The 21,825-nt window shown below is 59.9% G+C and overlaps 1 protein-coding gene across 4 annotated transcripts in view; it reads left to right on the forward strand.

Annotated features, from left to right (window-relative positions):
- Positions 1–21,825, forward strand: part of NCOA7 (nuclear receptor coactivator 7) — a 433,065-nt gene that overhangs the window by 191,915 nt on the left and 219,325 nt on the right. The window lies entirely within an intron of this gene.

Here is a 21,825-nt window from a genome sequence, read left to right on the forward strand (position 1 = left end):
TAGGTGGCGACTATCTGATCGCAGGGCGGCAAAAAGCGCAGCCCTGCGATCAGGTCTGAATTACCCCCATAGTTATTTGCTTGTAGAACTCACCATACAATATTGTTGCCTTTATGCCTTTACTTGTCTTCACCACAGGCTGTTTAGTCAAGATCTTTGCTGCCAATATTCTGTTGTGATAATTCTTTTACAATACAATAATTTAGAGCAGTGTTTTTCAACCACTGTGCCGTGGCACACTAGTGTGCCCTGAGCAGTTTCCAGGCGTGCCTCCACAGAAGCACAGCCAGGCCCGTCAGTGTTTTGCTGCTACTGAGGCCCTGGAACGATCTGTACTGGTGGGTTTAGTGGTTGCAGAGCCAGTTCTAATTTTGTTAGCAATTGGGAAAAACCATGTGCACTGCGGGGGGATGGGGTGGGGGGCAGATGTAACATTTGCAGAGAGAGTTAGATTTGGGTGGGTTATTTTGTTTCTGTGCAGGGTAAATATTGGCTGCTTTATTTTTACACTGCAATTTAGATTTCAGTTTGAAAACACCACACCCAAATCTAACTCTCTCTGCACATGTTATATCTGCCCCCCCCTGCAGTGCACATGGTTTTGCCCAACTTCTAACAAATTTCCGGCTGCGATCAACTCAGAATTAGGCCCAGTGTTGGGTTCTTCTGGCTTTCTCAGATGTGGCTCAGGTGTTACCTATGGAGAAGCTGCAACATGTCATCCTAGGACATGCAACTACACCATGCATATCCATTATATTTGAGTGTGCCTTGGCAATATTTAAATCTTGTTCAGTGTGCCACAAGTCGTAGAAGGTTGAAAATCTCTGATTTAGAGCATGGTTTAGTGAGGCGATCCCTGTGGTAATATTGTAGGAGGAGCAAGATGACTTTGTGGCTGGACAAAGTCAGCTTAGAAAATAAAATATTGAGAGTTATGAGGCCCATATATCAGAAAGGTATCAGAATATTTCTCTGTTCTGCCGATGCCTAGGTTGGGGGATTGTAAAAATCCAACATGTTGGAAATCCTCTATTCGACGATTCCGACCCAAAAATTATCGGAATCAATGAGTGTGGAATTTTTAACAAGCAGAGTTTTGCTGATTCCCCGATGGATCGGTGTCTGACAGTCTGTGTTTTTGATAGCCCATTGACGGATTGGATCAGTTTCGGAAGAACGGGGAATCAGCCCATAAATGTATGGGCCCATAACACGCAGCAGCCATGAGAACATTTTCTAATGCTGCAGGAGGGGTCTGAGGACAAAAGATGCCCCCTGACAACATCACAGTTCTGAGCAGTGCCCGAAGATGCAGCATCGGATCACTGGTTGCAGCCCTTAGCCACCTGCGTAAGCCTTAGCTTACTCAGAATGACTGGCGGAATAGCTCAGCCGGGGCCAGGAAACTGGGATAAAAGCACCCCAAAATCTCTTCCCTGTGCTGCCCCACAATGGCTGCAGCATGTCAATCATCATGCAGCTTGGGGGTACTGTATGTGAGCTTGCATGACCTGTTCTGTATGTTCGCTGAAGGGGTCCTGCGCATGCGCAAAGCCCCGACATTGGACTTGTATGCAGACCATCAGGTTCGCATATATTTCTTATTCAGGCCAAAACAATGGGGTGCTTAAAGCAACTATGTTAAATTCACAATGGAGATGTTAAATTCACAATGCAATAGTGTCTGTTTATAACAAATTGTGATATGTTGGCAGTGAGGCAGCATTGGAGAGTAATAACCCTTTCTCATTGAGGCAAGGGCCTGGGAGTAATTGAAAGTGAATGGTCAGGGGCCACTCAGGCCCCCAGAAGCTTTAGTGGCTATTATAGTGTGAAATACATTCTAGATGTGTTATAACACCCCTGCCTGAGACTATGATATTAGGTCACTTAAATAGAAATAAAATGTTCTGTGCCATTATTGTCACTCAATATTTTTTCTGCCACACCTTTGAGTTTTTTTTGAGGGGACATTATGGTTTTTTTTTTAAATATATTTAAAAAAAAAAAGTATATATATATATATTTTTTTTTTTTATAAAATAATTTTGGATAAGATTAAATATATGCTCTTCATACTGACAATTTCTGAGTGGTTTTTGATTTTTTTTTTTGTCAGTTAAGTGTTTAAACATCCTGTAGACACCATTCTCCTGAGAGGCAGATTTAGACCTCCTGGGGCCCGAAGAAAGACACCAATTTGGGGCCCCCCTTCCTCAAACAATCCTTAGTGTGCTCCCCCCCCACCCCACACACACACACACACACACATCAATTGTAACAGACAGGTCTCTGCTCATTATGCCGCTTCCCAGTCAGTGTATGCTCCCCAATCTGCCCCCTGGTGATTATAGCAGGCGGATGGTGGTTGTACTAGAGTATTTATTGTTATTTATTACCAGTGCTTTACAGAGAATATTTGGCCATTCACCTCAGTCCCAGTATACCTACCAGTATATTTTTGGATTGTGGGAGGAAACTGTAGCACCCGGAGGAAGTACAAGGGAGTACTTTGGGAGAATATACAGGGAGAATATACAAACTCCACAAAGTTAGGTCCATGGTGGGTATTGATTTCCTGAGTACTGTGAGGCAGTAATGCTAACCATTACACTGTCCGTGCTGCCCTTAAAAATCACACCTAGCAGCAAACTAGTCACTGACAGCCTGCCGGAAGTATTCAGCTAGCTAACTACCTGTACATTTCGTCTGAAATCAGAAATGCCCTCCCGACTCCATGATCTGTCGGCAAGCACCCTGGGACCCTGCGGGCCCTTGTGGCTGCTGTGGTTGCCTAGTGGTAAATCCGCTACTGCGTGGTGGTGAGTTCGCTAACTTAATTGTCAGACCTCATATAATGGAGTCACACTAAAGGCACTGATATATGGTCCAGATGCACCATCGCTTGGAAAGTGATAAAATGGAGAGTGAAAAAGTACCAGCCAATCAGCTCCTAACTGCCATTTTTCAAATACAGTCTGTGACATGGCAATTAGGACCTGATTGGCTGGTACTTTTTCACTCTCCTTTTTATCACTTTCCAAGCGATGGTGCATCTAGCCCATAGTCATGAAAGTCACTGACTGAGGGGTGCAATAATGGATATTATAAGGGATGGGGACGTGCTACAATCAGTATGTGGGGGGCACTGATATATAATGCAGGCACCCATACTTTCTAATACTTATTATTATACCCAATCACATTATTTATTTATTTATTTATTACCAGTTATTTATATAGCGCACACATATTCCGCAGCGCTTTACAGAGAATATTTGGCCATTCACATCAGTCCCTGCCCCAGTGGAGCTTATAATCTATATTCCCTATCACTTGTGCACGCAGACATATTCACACTAAGATTAATTTTGTTGGGAGCCAATTAACCTACCAGTATATTTTTGGATTGTGGGAGGAAACTGGAGTACCCAGAGTAAACATTAGTGTTGACTACATTATATATGAGTGCCATTCCCTCTCTCAGTTAGTGTGACTGTATTGATTATATATCAGTGCCCCACTGACTGTAGCAGGCATCTCCTATACACGGTAGTACTTAAAATACAGTATAATAGCATATTGATATATTACCAGTTAGTGTGTGCCTCCTCCCCAGCCATGATTGTAGCAGGTGGTTGTTATACACTGTACTTAAAATAACACTATCCACCCTCTACCCCTCAAACCCACCTGATTGGAATTTGAAGTAGATCGATGTTTTATAAAATAAAAAATATACTGTAATATAGTACAGTGGAAGACCTCTCTCTAAGAATCTGACGTCACACACACAGTACTGCAGGACTGGAGACACAGGCAGGCGCTGGAGCCGGCACCCAACAGCTGTCTAATCACCTACAGCCTTCTGGGAGTATCCAGCCAGCCCAGCACTTTGACAATTTCGATGAAGCTCATGGTCCCTCAGAAATGCTTTATACAGCCCTGTCGGCAGGCCCCCTGGGACCAGAAGAGCCCCCTGAGACCAACAGGGCCCTAAGCAGCTGCTTTGGTTGCCTTGTTTTAAATCCTCCTATGATTCTCCAACGTCTCTCAAGTGTCATCTACCTGCGTCTCTCCAGCGCCAACGCTCCCTGCGTCGCTCCAGCGCCATTTTTCCTGCGTCTCTCCAGTGCCATCCTTTTCTGCATCTCTCCAGCGCCAATCCCCCTGCATCTCTCCAGTGCCATTTTTCCTGCGTCTCTCCAGTGCCATTCCTCCCTGCATCTCTCCAGCACCATCCCCCTGCATCTTTCCAGCGCCATCCCTCCCTGCGTCTCTCCAGCATCATCCCTCTCTGCATCTCTCCAGCGCTATCTCTCCCTGCGTCTCTCCAACGACATCCCTTCCTGCGTCTCTCTTGAACAATCTCTCCGTGCATCTTTCCAGTGCCATTCCTCCCTGCATCTCTCCAGCGCCATCCCCCTGCATCTTTCCAGCGCCATCCCTCCCTGCGTCTCTCTAGTACAATCTCTCCGCGCATCTTTCCAGTGCCTTCCCTCCCTGTGTCTCTCCAGCGCCATCCCTCCCTGTGTCTCTCCAGCGCCATCCCTCCCTGCATCTCTCCAGCGCCATTCCTCCCTGCATCTCTCCAGCGCCATCCCTCCCTGCGTCTCTCCAGCGCCATCCCTCCCTGCGTCTCTCCAGCGCCATCCCTCCCTGCGTCTCTCCAGCGCCTTCCCTCCCTGCTTCTCTCCAGCGCCATCCCTCCCTGCGTCTCTCCAGCACCATCCCTCCCTGCATCTCTCCAGCGCCATCCCTCCCTGCGTCTCTCCAGCGCCATCCCTACCTACGTCTCTCCAGCGCCATCCCTACCTGCGTCTCTCCAGCGCCATCCCTCCCTGCGTCTCTCTAGTACAATCTCTCGTGCATCTTTCCAGTGCCATCCCTCCCTGCATCTCTCCAGCACCATCCCTCCCTGCATCTCTCCAGCGCCATCCCTCCCTGCGTCTCTCCAGCGCCATCCCTCCCTGCGTCTCTCTAGTACAATCTCTCGTGCATCTTTCCAGTGCCATCCCTCCCTGCATCTTTCCAGCACCATCCCTCCCTGCGTCTCTCCAGCGCCATCCCTCCCTGCGTCTCTCTAGTACAATCTCTCGTGCATCTTTCCAGTGCCATCCCTCCCTGCATCTCTCCAGCACCATCCCTCCCTGCATCTCTCCAGCGCCATCCCTCCCTACGTCTCTCCAGCGCCATCCCTCCCTGCGTCTCTCTAGTACAATCTCTCGTGCATCTTTCCAGTGCCATCCCTCCCTGCATCTCTCCAGCACCATCCCTCCCTGCATCTCTCCAGCGCCATCCCTCCCTGCGTCTCTCCAGCGCCATCCCTCCCTGCGTCTCTCCAGCGCCATCCCTCCCTGCGTCTCTCCAGCGCCATCCCTACCTGCGTCTCTCCAGCGCCATCCCTCCCTGCGTCTCTCCAGTGCCATCCCTCCCTGGGTCTCTACAGCGCCATCCCTCCCTGCGTCTCTTCAGCGCGCTATCACTCCCTGTTTCTCTCCAGCGCCATCCCTCCCTGCGTCTCTCCAGCGCCATCCCTCCCTGCGTCTCTCCAGCGCCATCCCTCCCTGCGTCTCTCCAGCGCCATCCCTCCCTGTGTCTCTCCAGCGCCATCCCTCCCTGCGTCTCTCCAGCGCCATCCCTCCCTGCGTCTCCCCAGTGCCATCCCTCCCTGCGTCTCTCCAGCGCCATCCCTCCCTGCTTCTCTCCAGCGCCATCCCTCCCTGCGTCTCTCTAATACAATCTCTCCGCGCATCTTTCCAGTGCCTTCCCTCCCTGTGTCTCTCCAGCGCCATCCCTCCCTGTGTCTCTCCAGCGCCATCCCTCCCTGCATCTCTCCAGCGCCATTCCTCCCTGGATCTCTCCAGCGCCATCCCTCCCTGCGTCTCTCCAGCGCCATCCCTCCCTGCGTCTCTCCAGCGCCATCCCTCCCTGCGTCTCTCCAGCGCCATCCCTCCCTGCTTCTCTCCAGCGCCATCCCTCCCTGCGTCTCTCCAGCGCCATCCCTCCCTGCGTCTCTCCAGCGCCATCCCTCCCTGCGTCTCTCCAGCGCCATCCCTACCTGCGTCTCTCCAGCGCCATCGCTCCCTGCGTCTCTCCAGCACCATCCCTACCTGCGTCTCTCCAGCGCCATCCCTCCCTGCGTCTCTCTAGTACAATCTCTCGTGCATCTTTCCAGTGCCATCCCTCCCTGCATCTCTCCTGCGCCATCCCTCCCTGTGTCTCTCCAGCGCCATCCCTCCCTGCATCTCTCCAGCGCCATCCCTCCCTGCGTCTCTCCAGCGCCATCCCTCCCTGCTTCTCTCCAGCGCCATCCCTACCTGCATCTCTCCAGCGCCATCCCTCCCTGGGTCTCTCCAGCGCCATCCCTCCCTGCGTCTCTTCAGCGCCATCCCTCCCTGCGTCTCTGTAGTACAATCTCTCCGTGCATCTTTCCAGTGCCATCCCTCCCTGCGTCTCTCCAGCGCCATCCCTCCCTGCGTCTCTCCAGCGCCATCCCTCCCTGCGTCTCTCCAGTGCCATCCCTCCCTGTGTCTCTCCAGCGCCATCCCTCCCTGCGTCTCTCCAGTGCCATCCCTCCCTGCGTCTCTCCAGCGCCATCCCTCCCTGCTTCTCTCCAGCGCCATCCCTCCCTGCTTCTCTCCAGCGCCATCCCTCCCTGCTTCTCTCCAGCGCCACCCCTCCCTGCGTCTCTCCAGCGCCATCCCTACCTGCGTCTCTCCAGCGCCATCGCTCCCTGCGTCTCTCCAGCACCATCCCTCCCTGCGTCTCTGTAGTACAATCTCTCCGTGCATCTTTCCAGTGCCATCTCTCCCTGCGTCTCTCCAGCGCCATCCCTCCCTGCGTCTCTCCAGTGCCATCCCTCCCTGCGTCTCTCCAGCGCCATCCCTCCCTGCTTCTCTCCAGCGCCATCCCTCCCTGCTTCTCTCCAGCGCCATCCCTCCCTGCGTCTCTCCAGCGCCATCCCTACCTGCGTCTCTCCAGCGCCATCGCTCCCTGCGTCTCTCCAGCACCATCCCTACCTGCGTCTCTCCAGCGCCATCCCTCCCTGCGTCTCTCTAGTACAATCTCTCCGTGCATCTCTCCAGCGCCATCCCTCCCTGCGTCTCTCTAGTACAATCTCTCCGTGCATCTCTCCAGCGCCATCCCTCCCTGCGTCTCTTCAGCGCCATCCCTCCCTGCGTCTCTCCAGCGCCATCCCTCCCTGGGTCTCTCCAGCGCCATCCCTCCCTGCGTCTCTTCAGCGCTATCACTCCCTGTTTCTCTCCAGCGCCATCCCTCCCTGCGTCTCTCCAGCGCCATCCCTCCCTGCGTCTCTCCAGCGCCATCCCTCCCTGCGTCTCTCCAACGCCATCCCTACCTGCATCTCTCCAGCGCCATCCCTCCCTGGGTCTCTCCAGCGCCATCCCTCCCTGCATCTCTTCAGCGCCATCCCTCCCTGCGTCTCTCTAGTACAATCTCTCCGTGCATCTTTCAGTGCCATCCCTCCCTGCGTCTCTCCAGCGCCATCCCTCCCTGCGTCTCTCCAGTGCCATCCCTCCCTGCGTCTCTCCAGCGCCATCCCTCCCTGCTTCTCTCCAGCGCCATCCCTCCCTGCTTCTCTCCAGCGCCATCCCTCCCTGCGTCTCTCCAGCGCCATCCCTACCTGCGTCTCTCCAGCGCTATCGCTCCCTGCGTCTCTCCAGCACCATCCCTACCTGCGTCTCTCCAGCGCCATCCCTCCCTGCGTCTCTCTAGTACAATCTCTCCGTGCATCTCTCCAGCGCCATCCCTCCCTGCGTCTCTTCAGCGCCATCCCTCCCTGCGTCTCTCCAGCGCCATCCCTCCCTGGGTCTCTCCAGCGCCATCCCTCCCTGCTTCTCTTCAGCGCCATCCCTCCCTGCGTCTCTCCAGCGCCATCCCTCCCTGCGTCTCTTCAGCGCTATCACTCCCTGTTTCTCTCCAGCGCCATCCCTACCTGCGTCTCTTCAGCGCCATCCCTCCCTGCGTCTCTCCAGTGCCATCCCTCCCTGCGTCTCTCCAGCACCATCCCTCCCTGCTTCTCTCCAGCGCCATCCCTCCCTGCGTCTCTCTAGTACAATCTCTCCGTGCATCTCTCCAGCGCCATCCCTCCCTGCGTCTCTTCAGCGCCATCCCTCCCTGCGTCTCTCCAGTGCCATCCCTCCCTGCGTCTCTCCAGCGCCATCCCTCCCTGCTTCTCTCCAGCGCCATCTCTCCCTGCTTCTCTCCAGCGCCATCCCTCCCTGCGTCTCTCCAGCGCCATCCCTCCCTGCTTCTCTCCAGCGCCATCCCTCCCTGCTTCTCTCCAGCGCCATCCCTCCCTGCGTCTCTCCAGTGCCATCCCTCCCTGCGTCTCTCCAGCGCCATCCCTCCCTGCTTCTCTCCAGCGCCATCCCTCCCTGCGTCTCTCCAGCGCCATCCCTACCTGCGTCTCTCCAGCGCTATCGCTCCCTGCGTCTCTCCAGCACCATCCCTACCTGCGTCTCTCCAGCGCCATCCCTCCCTGCGTCTCTCTAGTACAATCTCTCCGTGCATCTCTCCAGCGCCATCCCTCCCTGCGTCTCTTCAGCGCCATCCCTCCCTGCGTCTCTCCAGCGCCATCCCTTCCTGGGTCTCTCCAGCGCCATCCCTCCCTGCTTCTCTTCAGCGCCATCCCTCCCTGCGTCTCTCCGGCGCCATCCCTCCCTGCGTCTCTTCAGCGCTATCACTACCTGTTTCTCTCCAGCGCCATCCCTACCTGCGTCTCTTCAGCGCCATCCCTCCCTGCGTCTCTCCAGTGCCATCCCTCCCTGCGTCTCTCCAGCACCATCCCTCCCTGCTTCTCTCCAGCGCCATCCCTCCCTGCTTCTCTCCAGCGCCATCCCTCCCTGCGTCTCTCCAGTGCCATCCCTCCCTGCGTCTCTCCAGCGCCATCCCTCCCTGCTTCTCTCCAGCGCCATCCCTCCCTGCTTCTCTCCAGCGCCATCCCTCCCTGCTTCTCTCCAGCGCCATCCCTCCCTGCGTCTCTCCAGCGCCATCCCTACCTGCGTCTCTCCAGCGCCATCACTCCCTGCGTCTCTCCAGCACCATCCCTACCTGCTTCTCTCCAGCGCCATCCCTCCCTGCGTCTCTCCAGCGCCATCCCTACCTGCGTCTCTCCAGCGCTATCGCTCCCTGCGTCTCTCCAGCACCATCCCTACCTGCGTCTCTCCAGCGCCATCGCTCCCTGCGTCTCTCCAGCGCTATCACTGCCTGTTTCTCTCCAGCGCCATCCCTACCTGCGTCTCTCCAGCACCATCCCTACCTGCGTCTCTCCAGCGCTATCACTGCCTGTTTCTCTCCAGCGCCATCCCTACCTGCGTCTCTTCAGCACCATCCCTCCCTGCGTCTCTCCAGCACCATCCCTCCCTGCTTCTCTCCAGCGCCATCCCTCCCTGCTTCTCTCTAGTACAATCTCTCCGTGCATCTCTCCAGCGCCATCCCTCCCTGCGTCTCTTCAGCGCCATCCCTCCCTGCGTCTCTCCAGCGCCATCCCTCCCTGCTTCTCTCCAGCGCCATCCCTCCCTGCGTCTCTCCAGTGCCATCCCTCCCTGCGTCTCTCCAGCACCATCCCTCCCTGCGTCTCTCCAGCGCCATCCCTCCCTGCTTCTCTCCAGCGCCATCCCTCCCTGCTTCTCTCCAGCGCCATCCCTCCCTGCGTCTCTCCAGCGCCATCCCTACCTGCGTCTCTCCAGCGCCATCACTCCCTGCGTCTCTCCAGCACCATCCCTACCTGCTTCTCTCCAGCGCCATCCCTCCCTGCGTCTCTCCAGCGCCATCCCTACCTGCGTCTCTCCAGCGCTATCGCTCCCTGCGTCTCTCCAGCACCATCCCTACCTGCGTCTCTCCAGCGCCATCCCTCCCTGCGTCTCTCTAGTACAATCTCTCCGTGCATCTCTCCAGCGCCATCCCTCCCTGCGTCTCTTCAGCGCCATCCCTCCCTGCGTCTCTCCAGCGCCATCCCTCCCTGGGTCTCTCCAGCGCCATCCCTCCCTGCTTCTCTTCAGCGCCATCCCTCCCTGCGTCTCTCCAGCGCCATCCCTCCCTGCGTCTCTTCAGCGCTATCACTCCCTGTTTCTCTCCAGCGCCATCCCTACCTGCGTCTCTTCAGCGCCATCCCTCCCTGCGTCTCTCCAGTGCCATCCCTCCCTGCGTCTCTCCAGTGCCATCCCTCCCTGCGTCTCTCCAGCATCATCCCTCTCTGCATCTCTCCAGCGCTATCTCTCCCTGCGTCTCTCCAGCGACATCCCTTCCTGCGTCTCTCTTGAACAATCTCTCCGTGCATCTCTCCAGTGCCATTCCTCCCTGCATCTCTCCAGCGCCTTCCCCCTGCATCTTTCCAGCGCCATCCCTCCCTGCGTCTCTCTAGTACAATCTCTCCGCGCATCTTTCCAGTGCCTTCCCTCCCTGTGTCTCTCCAGCGCCATCCCTCCCTGTGTCTCTCCAGCGCCATCCCTCCCTGCATCTCTCCAGCGCCATTCCTCCCTGCATCTCTCCAGCGCCATCCCTCCCTGCGTCTCTCCAGCGCCATCCCTCCCTGCGTCTCTCCAGCGCCATCCCTCCCTGCGTCTCTCCAGCGCCATCCCTCCCTGCTTCTCTCCAGCGCCATCCCTCCCTGCGTCTCTCCAGCACCATCCCTCCCTGCATCTCTCCAGCGCCATCCCTCCCTGCGTCTCTCCAGCGCCATCCCTACCTGCGTCTCTCCAGCGCCATCGCTCCCTGCGTCTCTCCAGCACCATCCCTACCTGCGTCTCTCCAGCGCCATCCCTCCCTGCGTCTCTCTAGTACAATCTCTCGTGCATCTTTCCAGTGCCATCCCTCCCTGCATCTCTCCAGCACCATCCCTCCCTGCATCTCTCCAGCGCCATCCCTCCCTGCGTCTCTCCAGCGCCATCCCTCCCTGCGTCTCTCTAGTACAATCTCTCGTGCATCTTTCCAGTGCCATCCCTCCCTGCATCTCTCCAGCACCATCCCTCCCTGCGTCTCTCCAGCGCCATCCCTCCCTGCGTCTCTCTAGTACAATCTCTCGTGCATCTTTCCAGTGCCATCCCTCCCTGCATCTCTCCAGCACCATCCCTCCCTGCATCTCTCCAGCGCCATCCCCCCCTGCGTCTCTCCAGCGCCATCCCTCCCTGCGTCTCTCTAGTACAATCTCTCGTGCATCTTTCCAGTGCCATCCCTCCCTGCATCTCTCCAGCACCATCCCTCCCTGCATCTCTCCAGCGCCATCCCTCCCTGCGTCTCTCCAGCGCCATCCCTCCCTGCGTCTCTCCAGCGCCATCCCTCCCTGCGTCTCTCCAGCGCCATCCCTACCTGCGTCTCTCCAGCGCCATCCCTCCCTGCGTCTCTCCAGCGCCATCCCTCCCTGGGTCTCTACAGCGCCATCCCTCCCTGCGTCTCTTCAGCGCGCTATCACTCCCTGTTTCTCTCCAGCGCCATCCCTCCCTGCGTCTCTCCAGCGCCATCCCTCCCTGCGTCTCTCCAGCGCCATCCCTCCCTGCGTCTCTCCAGCGCCATCCCTCCCTGTGTCTCTCCAGCGCCATCCCTCCCTGCATCTCTCCAGCGCCATCCCTCCCTGCGTCTCCCCAGCGCCATCCCTCCCTGCGTCTCTCCAGCGCCATCCCTCCCTGCTTCTCTCCAGCGCCATTCCTCCCTGCGTCTCTCTAATACAATCTCTCCGCGCATCTTTCCAGTGCCTTCCCTCCCTGTGTCTCTCCAGCGCCATCCCTCCCTGTGTCTCTCCAGCGCCATCCCTCCCTGCATCTCTCCAGCGCCATTCCTCCCTGGATCTCTCCAGCGCCATCCCTCCCTGCGTCTCTCCAGCGCCATCCCTCCCTGCGTCTCTCCAGCGCCATCCCTCCCTGCGTCTCTCCAGCGCCATCCCTCCCTGCTTCTCTCCAGCGCCATCCCTCCCTGCGTCTCTCCAGCGCCATCCCTCCCTGCTTCTCTCCAGCGCCATCCCTCCCTGCTTCTCTCCAGCGCCATCCCTCCCTGCTTCTCTCCAGCGCCATCCCTCCCTGCGTCTCTCCAGCGCCATCCCTACCTGCGTCTCTCCAGCGCCATCACTCCCTGCGTCTCTCCAGCACCATCCCTACCTGCTTCTCTCCAGCGCCATCCCTCCCTGCGTCTCTCCAGCGCCATCCCTACCTGCGTCTCTCCAGCGCTATCGCTCCCTGCGTCTCTCCAGCACCATCCCTACCTGCGTCTCTCCAGCGCCATCGCTCCCTGCGTCTCTCCAGCGCTATCACTGCCTGTTTCTCTCCAGCGCCATCCCTACCTGCGTCTCTCCAGCACCATCCCTACCTGCGTCTCTCCAGCGCTATCACTGCCTGTTTCTCTCCAGCGCCATCCCTACCTGCGTCTCTTCAGCACCATCCCTCCCTGCGTCTCTCCAGCACCATCCCTCCCTGCTTCTCTCCAGCGCCATCCCTCCCTGCTTCTCTCTAGTACAATCTCTCCGTGCATCTCTCCAGCGCCATCCCTCCCTGCGTCTCTTCAGCGCCATCCCTCCCTGCGTCTCTCCAGCGCCATCCCTCCCTGCTTCTCTCCAGCGCCATCCCTCCCTGCGTCTCTCCAGTGCCATCCCTCCCTGCGTCTCTCCAGCACCATCCCTCCCTGCGTCTCTCCAGCGCCATCCCTCCCTGCTTCTCTCCAGCGCCATCCCTCCCTGCTTCTCTCCAGCGCCATCCCTCCCTGCGTCTCTCCAGCGCCATCCCTACCTGCGTCTCTCCAGCGCCATCACTCCCTGCGTCTCTCCAGCACCATCCCTACCTGCTTCTCTCCAGCGCCATCCCTCCCTGCGTCTCTCCAGCGCCATCCCTACCTGCGTCTCTCCAGCGCTATCGCTCCCTGCGTCTCTCCAGCACCATCCCTACCTGCGTCTCTCCAGCGCCATCCCTCCCTGCGTCTCTCTAGTACAATCTCTCCGTGCATCTCTCCAGCGCCATCCCTCCCTGCGTCTCTTCAGCGCCATCCCTCCCTGCGTCTCTCCAGCGCCATCCCTCCCTGGGTCTCTCCAGCGCCATCCCTCCCTGCTTCTCTTCAGCGCCATCCCTCCCTGCGTCTCTCCAGCGCCATCCCTCCCTGCGTCTCTTCAGCGCTATCACTCCCTGTTTCTCTCCAGCGCCATCCCTACCTGCGTCTCTTCAGCGCCATCCCTCCCTGCGTCTCTCCAGTGCCATCCCTCCCTGCGTCTCTCCAGTGCCATCCCTCCCTGCGTCTCTCCAGCATCATCCCTCTCTGCATCTCTCCAGCGCTATCTCTCCCTGCGTCTCTCCAGCGACATCCCTTCCTGCGTCTCTCTTGAACAATCTCTCCGTGCATCTTTCCAGTGCCATTCCTCCCTGCATCTCTCCAGCGCCTTCCCCCTGCATCTTTCCAGCGCCATCCCTCCCTGCGTCTCTCTAGTACAATCTCTCCGCGCATCTTTCCAGTGCCTTCCCTCCCTGTGTCTCTCCAGCGCCATCCCTCCCTGTGTCTCTCCAGCGCCATCCCTCCCTGCATCTCTCCAGCGCCATTCCTCCCTGCATCTCTCCAGCGCCATCCCTCCCTGCGTCTCTCCAGCGCCATCCCTCCCTGCGTCTCTCCAGCGCCATCCCTCCCTGCGTCTCTCCAGCGCCATCCCTCCCTGCTTCTCTCCAGCGCCATCCCTCCCTGCGTCTCTCCAGCACCATCCCTCCCTGCATCTCTCCAGCGCCATCCCTCCCTGCGTCTCTCCAGCGCCATCCCTACCTGCGTCTCTCCAGCGCCATCGCTCCCTGCGTCTCTCCAGCACCATCCCTACCTGCGTCTCTCCAGCGCCATCCCTCCCTGCGTCTCTCTAGTACAATCTCTCGTGCATCTTTCCAGTGCCATCCCTCCCTGCATCTCTCCAGCACCATCCCTCCCTGCATCTCTCCAGCGCCATCCCTCCCTGCGTCTCTCCAGCGCCATCCCTCCCTGCGTCTCTCTAGTACAATCTCTCGTGCATCTTTCCAGTGCCATCCCTCCCTGCATCTCTCCAGCACCATCCCTCCCTGCGTCTCTCCAGCGCCATCCCTCCCTGCGTCTCTCTAGTACAATCTCTCGTGCATCTTTCCAGTGCCATCCCTCCCTGCATCTCTCCAGCACCATCCCTCCCTGCATCTCTCCAGCGCCATCCCTCCCTGCGTCTCTCCAGCGCCATCCCTCCCTGCGTCTCTCTAGTACAATCTCTCGTGCATCTTTCCAGTGCCATCCCTCCCTGCATCTCTCCAGCACCATCCCTCCCTGCATCTCTCCAGCGCCATCCCTCCCTGCGTCTCTCCAGCGCCATCCCTCCCTGCGTCTCTCCAGCGCCATCCCTCCCTGCGTCTCTCCAGCGCCATCCCTACCTGCGTCTCTCCAGCGCCATCCCTCCCTGCGTCTCTCCAGCGCCATCCCTCCCTGGGTCTCTACAGCGCCATCCCTCCCTGCGTCTCTTCAGCGCGCTATCACTCCCTGTTTCTCTCCAGCGCCATCCCTCCCTGCGTCTCTCCAGCGCCATCCCTCCCTGCGTCTCTCCAGCGCCATCCCTCCCTGCGTCTCTCCAGCGCCATCCCTCCCTGTGTCTCTCCAGCGCCATCCCTCCCTGCATCTCTCCAGCGCCATCCCTCCCTGCGTCTCCCCAGCGCCATCCCTCCCTGCGTCTCTCCAGCGCCATCCCTCCCTGCTTCTCTCCAGCGCCATTCCTCCCTGCGTCTCTCTAATACAATCTCTCCGCGCATCTTTCCAGTGCCTTCCCTCCCTGTGTCTCTCCAGCGCCATCCCTCCCTGTGTCTCTCCAGCGCCATCCCTCCCTGCATCTCTCCAGCGCCATTCCTCCCTGGATCTCTCCAGCGCCATCCCTCCCTGCGTCTCTCCAGCGCCATCCCTCCCTGCGTCTCTCCAGCGCCATCCCTCCCTGCGTCTCTCCAGCGCCATCCCTCCCTGCTTCTCTCCAGCGCCATCCCTCCCTGCGTCTCTCCAGCGCCATCCCTCCCTGCGTCTCTCCAGCGCCATCCCTCCCTGCGTCTCTCCAGCGCCATCCCTACCTGCGTCTCTCCAGCGCCATCGCTCCCTGCGTCTCTCCAGCACCATCCCTACCTGCGTCTCTCCAGCGCCATCCCTCCCTGCGTCTCTCTAGTACAATCTCTCGTGCATCTTTCCAGTGCCATCCCTCCCTGCATCTCTCCTGCGCCATCCCTCCCTGTGTCTCTCCAGCGCCATCCCTCCCTGCATCTCTCCAGCGCCATCCCTACCTGCATCTCTCCAGCGCCATCCCTCCCTGGGTCTCTCCAGCGCCATCCCTCCCTGCGTCTCTTCAGCGCCATCCCTCCCTGCGTCTCTGTAGTACAATCTCTCCGTGCATCTTTCCAGTGCCATCCCTCCCTGCTTCTCTCCAGGGCCATCCCTCCCTGCTTCTCTCCAGCGCCATCCCTCCCTGCTTCTCTCCAGCGCCACCCCTCCCTGCGTCTCTCCAGCGCCATCCCTACCTGCGTCTCTCCAGCGCCATCGCTCCCTGCGTCTCTCCAGCACCATCCCTCCCTGCGTCTCTGTAGTACAATCTCTCCGTGCATCTTTCCAGTGCCATCTCTCCCTGCGTCTCTCCAGCGCCATCCCTCCCTGCGTCTCTCCAGTGCCATCCCTCCCTGCGTCTCTCCAGCGCCATCCCTCCCTGCTTCTCTCCAGCGCCATCCCTCCCTGCTTCTCTCCAGCGCCATCCCTCCCTGCGTCTCTCCAGCGCCATCCCTACCTGCGTCTCTCCAGCGCCATCGCTCCCTGCGTCTCTCCAGCACCATCCCTACCTGCGTCTCTCCAGCGCCATCCCTCCCTGCGTCTCTCTAGTACAATCTCTCCGTGCATCTCTCCAGCGCCATCCCTCCCTGCGTCTCTCTAGTACAATCTCTCCGTGCATCTCTCCAGCGCCATCCCTCCCTGCGTCTCTTCAGCGCCATCCCTCCCTGCGTCTCTCCAGCGCCATCCCTCCCTGGGTCTCTCCAGCGCCATCCCTCCCTGCGTCTCTTCAGCGCTATCACTCCCTGTTTCTCTCCAGCGCCATCCCTCCCTGCGTCTCTCCAGCGCCATCCCTCCCTGTGTCTCTCCAGCGCCATCCCTCCCTGCGTCTCTCCAACGCCATCCCTACCTGCATCTCTCCAGCGCCATCCCTCCCTGGGTCTCTCCAGCGCCATCCCTCCCTGCATCTCTTCAGCGCCATCCCTCCCTGCGTCTCTCTAGTACAATCTCTCCGTGCATCTTTCAGTGCCATCCCTCCCTGCGTCTCTCCAGCGCCATCCCTCCCTGCGTCTCTCCAGTGCCATCCCTCCCTGCGTCTCTCCAGCGCCATCCCTCCCTGCTTCTCTCCAGCGCCATCCCTCCCTGCTTCTCTCCAGCGCCATCCCTCCCTGCGTCTCTCCAGCGCCATCCCTACCTGCGTCTCTCCAGCGCTATCGCTCCCTGCGTCTCTCCAGCACCATCCCTACCTGCGTCTCTCCAGCGCCATCCCTCCCTGCGTCTCTCTAGTACAATCTCTCCGTGCATCTCTCCAGCGCCATCCCTCCCTGCGTCTCTTCAGCGCCATCCCTCCCTGCGTCTCTCCAGCGCCATCCCTCCCTGGGTCTCTCCAGCGCCATCCCTCCCTGCTTCTCTTCAGCGCCATCCCTCCCTGCGTCTCTCCAGCGCCATCCCTCCCTGCGTCTCTTCAGCGCTATCACTCCCTGTTTCTCTCCAGCGCCATCCCTACCTGCGTCTCTTCAGCGCCATCCCTCCCTGCGTCTCTCCAGTGCCATCCCTCCCTGCGTCTCTCCAGCACCATCCCTCCCTGCTTCTCTCCAGCGCCATCCCTCCCTGCTTCTCTCTAGTACAATCTCTCCGTGCATCTCTCCAGCGCCATCCCTCCCTGCGTCTCTTCAGCGCCATCCCTCCCTGCGTCTCTCCAGTGCCATCCCTCCCTGCGTCTCTCCAGCGCCATCCCTCCCTGCTTCTCTCCAGCGCCATCTCTCCCTGCTTCTCTCCAGCGCCATCCCTCCCTGCGTCTCTCCAGCGCCATCCCTCCCTGCTTCTCTCCAGCGCCATCCCTCCCTGCTTCTCTCCAGCGCCATCCCTCCCTGCGTCTCTCCAGTGCCATCCCTCCCTGCGTCTCTCCAGCGCCATCCCTCCCTGCTTCTCTCCAACGCCATCCCTCCCTGCTTCTCTCCAGCGCCATCCCTCCCTGCTTCTCTCCAGCGCCATCCCTCCCTGCGTCTCTCCAGCGCCATCCCTACCTGCGTCTCTCCAGCGCTATCGCTCCCTGCGTCTCTCCAGCACCATCCCTACCTGCGTCTCTCCAGCGCCATCCCTCCCTGCGTCTCTCTAGTACAATCTCTCCGTGCATCTCTCCAGCGCCATCCCTCCCTGCGTCTCTTCAGCGCCATCCCTCCCTGCGTCTCTCCAGCGCCATCCCTCCCTGCTTCTCTTCAGCGCCATCCCTCCCTGCGTCTCTCCAGCGCCATCCCTCCCTGCGTCTCTTCAGCGCTATCACTCCCTGTTTCTCTCCAGCGCCATCCCTACCTGCGTCTCTTCAGCGCCATCCCTCCCTGCGTCTCTCCAGTGCCATCCCTCCCTGCGTCTCTCCAGTGCCATCCCTACCTGCGTCTCTCTAGTACAATCTCTCCGTGCATCTTTCAGTGCCATCCCTCCCTGCGTCTCTCCAGCGCCATCCCTCCCTGCGTCTCTCCAGCACCATCCCTCCCTGCTTCTCTCCAGCGCCATCCCTCCCTGCTTCTCTCCAGCGCCATCCCTCCCTGCGTCTCTCCAGCGCCATCCCTCCCTGCTTCTCTCCAGCGCCATCCCTCCCTGCTTCTCTCCAGCGCCATCCCTCCCTGCTTCTCTCCAGCGCCATCCCTCCCTGCTTCTCTCCAGCGCCATCCCTCCCTGCGTCTCTCCAGCGCCATCCCTACCTGCGTCTCTCCAGCGCCATCGCTCCCTGCGTCTCTCCAGCACCATCCCTACCTGCGTCTCTCCAGCGCTATCACTGCCTGTTTCTCTCCAGCGCCATCCCTACCTGCGTCTCTTCAGCGCCATCCCTCCCTGCGTCTCTCTAGTACAATCTCTCCGTGCATCTCTCCAGCGCCATCCCTCCCTGCGTCTCTCCAGTGCCATCCCTCCCTGCGTCTCTCCAGCACCATCCCTCCCTGCTTCTCTCCAGCGCCATCCCTCCCTGCTTCTCTCTAGTACAATCTCTCCGTGCATCTCTCCAGCGCCATCCCTCCCTGCGTCTCTTCAGCGCCATCCCTCCCTGCGTCTCTCCAGTGCCATCCCTACCTGCGTCTCTCCAGCGCCATCCCTCCCTGCTTCTCTCCAGCGCCATCTCTCCCTGCTTCTCTCCAGCGCCATCCCTCCCTGCGTCTCTCCAGCGCCATCCCTCTCTGCTTCTCTCCAGCGCCATCCCTCCCTGCTTCTCTCCAGCGCCATCCCTCCCTGCGTCTCTCCAGTGCCATCCCTCCCTGCGTCTCTCCAGCACCATCCCTCCCTGATTCTCTCCAGCGCCATCCCTCCCTGCTTCTCTCCAGCGCCATCCCACCCTGCGTCTCTCCAGTGCCATCCCTCCCTGCGTCTCTCCAGCGCCATCCCTCCCTGCTTCTCTCCAGCGCCATCCCTCCCTGCTTCTCTCCAGCGCCATCCCTCCCTGCGTCTCTCCAGCGCCATCCCTACCTGCGTCTCTCCAGCGCCATCACTCCCTGCGTCTCTCCAGCACCATCCCTACCTGCTTCTCTCCAGCGCCATCCCTCCCTGCGTCTCTCCAGCGCCATCCCTACCTGCGTCTCTCCAGCGCTATCGCTCCCTGCGTCTCTCCAGCACCATCCCTACCTGCGTCTCTCCAGCGCCATCCCTCCCTGCGTCTCTCTAGTACAATCTCTCCGTGCATCTCTCCAGCGCCATCCCTCCCTGCGTCTCTTCAGCGCCATCCCTCCCTGCGTCTCTCCAGCGCCATCCCTCCCTGGGTCTCTCCAGCGCCATCCCTCCCTGCTTCTCTTCAGCGCCATCCCTCCCTGCGTCTCTCCAGCGCCATCCCTCCCTGCGTCTCTTCAGCGCTATCACTCCCTGTTTCTCTCCAGCGCCATCCCTACCTGCGTCTCTTCAGCGCCATCCCTCCCTGCGTCTCTCCAGTGCCATCCCTCCCTGCGTCTCTCCAGCACCATCCCTCCCTGCTTCTCTCCAGCGCCATCCCTCCCTGCTTCTCTCTAGTACAATCTCTCCGTGCATCTCTCCAGCGCCATCCCTCCCTGCGTCTCTTCAGCGCCATCCCTCCCTGCGTCTCTCCAGCGCCATCCCTCCCTGCTTCTCTCCAGCGCCATCCCTCCCTGCTTCTCTTCAGCGCCATCCCTCCCTGCTTCTCTCCAGCGCCATCCCTCCCTGCGTCTCTCCAGCGCCATCCCTACCTGCGTCTCTCCAGCGCCATCGCTCCCTGCGTCTCTCCAGCACCATCCCTACCTGCGTCTCTCCAGCGCCATCCCTCCCTGCGTCTCTCTAGTACAATCTCTCCGTGCATCTCTCCAGCGCCATCCCTCCCTGCGTCTCTTCAGCGCCATCCCTCCCTGCGTCTCTCCAGCGCCATCCCTCCCTGGGTCTCTACAGCGCCATCCCTCCCTGCGTCTCTTCAGCGCCATCACTCCCAGTTTCTCTCCAGCGCCATCCCTCCCTGCGTCTCTCCAGCGCCATCCTTCCCTGTGTCTCTCCAGCGCCATCCCTCCCTGCGTCTCTCCAGCACATCCCTCCCTGTGTCTCTCCAGCGCCATCCCTCCCTGCGTCTCTTCAGCGCCATCCCTCCCTGCGTCTCTCCAGAGCCATCCCTCCCTGGGTCTCTACAGCGCCATCCCTCCCTGCGTCTCTTCAGCGCCATCACTCCCAGTTTCTCTCCAGCGCCATCCCTCCCTGCGTCTCTCCAGCGCCATCCCTCCCTGTGTCTCTCCAGCGCCATCCCTCCCTGCGTCTCTCCAGCACCATCCCTCCCTGCGTCTCTCCAGCGCCATCCCTCCCTGCGTCTCCCCAGCGCCATCCCTCCCTGCGTCTCTCCAGCGCCATCCCTCCCTGCTTCTCTCCAGCGCCATCCCTCCCTGCGTCTCTCTAGTACAATCTCTCCGCGCATCTTTCCAGTGCCTTCCCTCCCTGTGTCTCTCCAGCGCCATCCCTCCCTGTGTCTCTCCAGCGCCATCCCTCCCTGCATCTCTCCAGCGCCATTCCTCCCTGGATCTCTCCAGCGCCATCCCTCCCTGCGTCTCTCCAGCGCCATCCCTCCCTGCGTCTCTCCAGCGCCATCCCTCCCTGCTTCTCTCCAGCGCCATCCCTCCCTGCTTCTCTCCAGCGCCATCCCTCCCTGCGTCTCTCCAGCGCCATCCCTCCCTGCGTCTCTCCAGCGCCATCCCTACCTGCGTCTCTTCAGCGCCATCGCTCCCTGCGTCTCTCCAGCACCATCCCTACCTGCGTCTCTCCAGCGCCATCCCTCCCTGCGTCTCTCCAGCGCCATCCCTACCTGCGTCTCTCCAGCGCCATCGCTCCCTGCGTCTCTCCAGCACCATCCCTACCTGCGTCTCTCCAGCACCATCCCTACCTGCGTCTCTCCAGCGCCATCCCTCCCTGCATCTCTCCAGCGCCATCCCTCCCTGCGTCTCTCCAGCGCCATCCCTACCTGCGTCTCTCCAGCGCCATCGCTCCCTGCGTCTCTCCAGCACCATCCCTACCTGCGTCTCTCCAGCGCCATCCCTCCCTGCGTCTCTCTAGTACAATCTCTCGTGCATCTTTCCAGTGCCATCCCTCCCTGCATCTCTCCAGCACCATCCCTCCCTGCATCTCTCCAGCGCCATCCCTCCCTGCGTCTCTCCAGCGCCATCCCTCCCTGCGTCTCTCTAGTACAATCTCTCGTGCATCTTTCCAGTGCCATCCCTCCCTGCATCTCTCCAGCACCATCCCTCCCTGCGTCTCTCCAGCGCCATCCCTCCCTGCGTCTCTCTAGTACAATCTCTCATGCATCTTTCCAGTGCCATCCCTCCCTGCATCTCTCCAGCACCATCTCTCCCTGCATCTCTCCAGCGCCATCCCTCCCTGCGTCTCTCCAGCGCCATCCCTCCCTGCGTCTCTCTAGTACAATCTCTCGTGCATCTTTCCAGTGCCATCCCTCCCTGCATCTCTCCAGCACCATCCCTCCCTGCGTCTCTCCAGCGCCATCCCTCCCTGCGTCTCTCTAGTACAATCTCTCGTGCATCTCTCCAGCGCCATCCCTCCCTGCGTCTCTCCAGCGCCATTCCTCCCTGCGTCTCTCTAGTACAATCTCTCGTGCATCTTTCCAGTGCCATCCCTCCCTGCATCTCTCCAGCACCATCCCTCCCTGCATCTCTCCAGCGCCATCCCTCCCTGCATCTCTCCAGCGCCATCCCTCCCTGCGTCTCTCCAGCGCCATCCCTACCTGCATCTCTCCAGCGCCATCCCTCCCTGGGTCTCTCCAGCGCCATCCCTCCCTGCGTCTCTTCAGCGCCATCCCTCCCTGCGTCTCTGTAGTACAATCTCTCCGTGCATCTTTCCAGTGCCATCCCTCCCTGCGTCTCTGCAGCGCCATCCCTCCCTGCGTCTCTCCAGTGCCATCCCTCCCTGCGTCTCTCCACCGCCATCCCTCCCTGCTTCTCTCCAGCGCCATCCCTCCCTGCGTCTCTCCAGCGCCATCCCTACCTGCGTCTCTCCAGCGCCATCGCTCCCTGCGTCTCTCCAGCACCATCCCTACCTGCGTCTCTCCAGCGCCATCGCTCCCTGCGTCTCTCCAGCACCATCCCTACCTGCGTCTCTCCAGCGCCATCCCTC

Source organism: Pseudophryne corroboree, chromosome 4 (genome assembly GCF_028390025.1).
Source record: "Pseudophryne corroboree isolate aPseCor3 chromosome 4, aPseCor3.hap2, whole genome shotgun sequence".
Taxonomy (NCBI): domain Eukaryota; kingdom Metazoa; phylum Chordata; class Amphibia; order Anura; family Myobatrachidae; genus Pseudophryne; species Pseudophryne corroboree.